We start from the raw sequence: 4,003 nt of genomic DNA, 5'->3' as shown, positions 1-4,003 counted from the left end.
TCAACAAATTGAAGCTGATTACGATCAACATCATCAGAGGTCAGAACTACCTGGTGAAAGAAGACACCCTGAAGAAGGATCCACAATTATTCAAAGGCATCGACAAAGTGAAAAACAAGAAAATCGATGAGTCAAGCCAAGCTAAACAGAAACACTGAAGGATTCCATTCCAGACCAGAACACAATTAGAGGCATTTTTTGTATTCAAAGCTGGGCATTAGTATTTAATAGTTGATATATAATTTTGAATATATTTGAATTTCTTTATTCATTTGGCACTGCTGAACATGAAGCAGTCTTAAATCATTTAATTTTTTTTTTGTAAAATCTGATTTACCAGATTAAAATATTAGATCAAGGGAGAAATTTCAAAGATTACTGGACCAGTAATCCAGAGGCCTGGACTCAAGATCCAGTGACAGCCAGGACGTCAAGGCGGGAAACACTCCGCACTAGTCTGCAGTGAGCGATTCCATCGAAGGTAGAGCACAATCTCTTTAATATAAGAATGTATATTTTTTAATAATTAATCACTCAAGACCTTCCTGGTCTCTGCATCTCAGCTGCTCTCTGGATAAACTTGCAGAAAGTATTTCAACCTGTAAAGCAGGAGTCTCGGGAATGTATAATGATATTTTCTCGCCTTCGGGCAATATTTTAATCAATACAGTGTGGGACAACCTGTCTGGGCACAACTCCACGAGTTTCTCTTGAACTAGTGACCTCACAATCACTAACTTCTATGGTAACAATCTTCAGCTCATCACCTCCGGTACGTAGCTCTAATCTTAATGTACATTTAAACAACCTTTCAAGTCCAGTTGCAGTTTTTGTTGCCTTACCTGCACAAGCTTAAAAAGTGAAAAACGGAAGCAAGTTTTACTGAACATTCTGGAGGTCAGTTCGGGCACGGGAAAAAAATGAAAGGACTCGGACCAGGTCGGATGCGGTGCTGTCAGGCTTGGGTCGGGTTTCATTTGCTGACCCGAGCAGGCCTTTAGTTACTGTTGCAACCTTATATTCCCACTTGACAATCTGTATATTTTGTTCATTTCAATTTTGTCGACAAGCTCTTTGAATCCAGTTCCCCTGTCCTCAAGCAGGCTCAGTTTGGAAATCGATTCCGCTTTCTGGAAGGCTGAAAGCAATCGATGACCTTAAACTAAAAATGGCAACAGAAAAGGGCTTGTCTGGGATTTGAACCCAGGACCTCTCACATATTAATCACTTATATACCCAAAGCGAGAATCATACCCCTAGACCAACGAGCCACCGTTGGCATAGTTTTTATTCGCTCCTGTGGAATTTCACTGGCACCCACAGCCGATCATGCATTTTTTTCAGATCAAAACAATATCCTACAAAGCTGAAATCAAAACAGAAAGTGCTGGAAATACTCAGCACCTCTGACAGCATCTGTGGAGAGAGAAACAGAGTTAACATTTCAGGGTTTTCACCTTTTGTTTGAGCCATCTTTTCAGACTGCTTCTGTCCATCCAATCTCACTTTTTACTCTATCCACATTCTAAGGGTGGTGCAGTGGTGAGCTCTGTAGCTTCACAACTTCAGTGACCCTGATTCAGTTCTGTATACTGCCTGTGTGGAGTTTGCAAGTTGTTTATGTGGGCTTCCACAAGGTACTCTGGTTTCTTCCCACAACGAAAGACTTGTGGGTTGATAGATAAATTGACTGTTGTAAATTGGCCCTAGGGTAGGTGATAGGAGAAATGTGGGGATGTGGTAGGGAATTCTGGGTTAACATAGGATTAGTATAAATGGGTGGTTGATGGTCAGTGCAGACTCAGTGGGCCAAAGGGCCTATATCAGTGCTGTATATCTCTATAACCATTCTCTAAGCAAATGCATTTTTCATGAATTCCTCATTTCTTTTATTAACGACAATTTTATATTTCCGGCCCTTGCTTCATACGATACCACAAGTGGAATCATGTTTCCATCAACCCGATCAAACCCCTTCACTATTTCCTCATATTGCAATGTTTCTTTCACCCTGACAGACTGTGGACTTTCTGCTGCTTGATTGCAGTTCTTGCTTCCAGCCAGTAGATGTCACCTCACTCTAATATCGTGAAGTTTACAAATGTGAGAGAGACACAACAGGAAATAATTGTTCACATTATAGTGAATGTGTGGGATTTAGGAATACTGGGAGTGGACACGAGTTATTATTGAATTTGTCAAACCAAACATATGTTATAATGTTGTGTTAAATCTGTCACTCTGTTGTCTTGATTCTGAGAGTGACATAGACTCATCGAGTCATTGGGTCATTTGTGGTACAGAAGGAGGTCATTCGCCCCATCGAGTACAGGCCAGCTCTCCATGGAGCGATCCAGTCAGTCCCACTCGTCTGCTCGATCCCCCTAGCCCTGTAAATTTATTTCCTTCAAATGCCCATCGAAATTCCTTTTGTAACCAACGATTGTCACAACTTCCTCCGCCCTCGGGGGCAGCGAGTTGCAGATCATTACCAATCACTGTGTAAAAAAGTTCTTCCGCACATTCCCCCTGCATCTCTTGTCCAAAACCTTCAATCTGAATCCCCTAGTCCTTGTAGCAATAGTTAATGGGAACAATTTTTCCTTGCCAACTTATCTAAAACTGTCATAGCCTTCGACACCTCCATCAATTCTCCCCTCAATCTCCTTTGATACAGGCAGAAAAAACCCTGTTTTTCTAACCTAACCTTGAAACTAAAACCCTCCATCCCTGGAACTATTCTGGTAAATCTCCTCTGCATCCTCTCAAGAATCCGCACATCCTTTCTAAAGATTGGTGAGCAGATCTGGATGCAACACTCCAATTGGGGCCTAACCAGAGTTCAGCATAACAACCCTGCTTTTGTACTCAATGTCTCTATTTATAAAGCCCAAGATCCCACATGCTTTGCTAACCACTCTCGCAATATCTCTGAACAGTTGAGGTGACTGAGCGGTTTCAGCTTCTCTGTTCAGATTGCAGCTTTCACTGGAGGCATGTGTTTAAATCCCACTTCTGACAACTTGATTTTCAGTTACTTTGCAGAGCTTCCTTGAAGGTTTGAGGTAGAGTAAATACTGAGGAACTGTTTCTAACTGCTGAACGGTCAATAACCGAAGGTTACAGATTTAATGTGACTCACAAAACTGGAAAGAACTTGAGGAAAAGTTCCTTTCTGCAACGTGTGGTTAGGATTTCAGTTATGTGGATAGATTGGAGAAGCTGGGGTTGTTCTCCTTCGAGAGGAGATTTGACAGAGGTGTTCACAATCATGAGGGGTCGTGACAGACCCGATAGAGATAAACTGTTGGTAGAAGGATTGAGACTCAGGTAAAAGCTGTGGCTCAGTTGGTCACATTCACCTCGAAATCACAAGCTTCTGGGTTCAGAGTTCACAGCTGACACTCCAGTACAGCACTGAGGGTGTTGAAGGTGCTGCCTTTCAGGTGTGATGTGAAACCAAGACCTGGTCTGCATGTTTGGGTGAATGTAAAAGATCTCATGCTGCAATTTCAAACAAGTGAAGAGCAATTCTCCCTGGTGTTGTGATCAATATTTCCCCCTCAATCAGATCAGTTGGTCATTATCACATTGCTGTTTGTGGGTATTAGCTGCTGCATTTCTGACATTACATCAGTGATTACACTTCAAAAGTATTTCATTGTCTACAAAGTGCTTTGATATGTCCAGTGGTCTTGAAAGGTGCTATATAAATGCAAGTCTTTTCTTTCTTTATCACAACACATTACTGTGTAAAAAATGGTTCTTCATGTCACCTCTGGTTCTTCTGCCAATCACCTGATATCTGTGTCCTCTGCTTACTGACCCTTTTACCACTGGAAACAGTTTCTCCTTATTTAAACTATTGAAAACCTCCATGATTTTGAACAAATGTGTCAAATCTTTTCGGAACTTTCTCTGCTGCAAGGAGAACAACCCCAGCTTCTCCAATCTCTCCACATTACTGAAGTCCCTCACCCTGCTACCATTGTGGCAAATCTCT

Source organism: Heterodontus francisci, unplaced genomic scaffold, assembly GCF_036365525.1.
Source record: "Heterodontus francisci isolate sHetFra1 unplaced genomic scaffold, sHetFra1.hap1 HAP1_SCAFFOLD_75, whole genome shotgun sequence".
In the NCBI taxonomy this organism is placed as follows: domain Eukaryota; kingdom Metazoa; phylum Chordata; class Chondrichthyes; order Heterodontiformes; family Heterodontidae; genus Heterodontus; species Heterodontus francisci.
The sequence above is the reverse complement of the archived record's forward strand: the minus strand, read 5'-3'. Positions refer to the sequence as shown.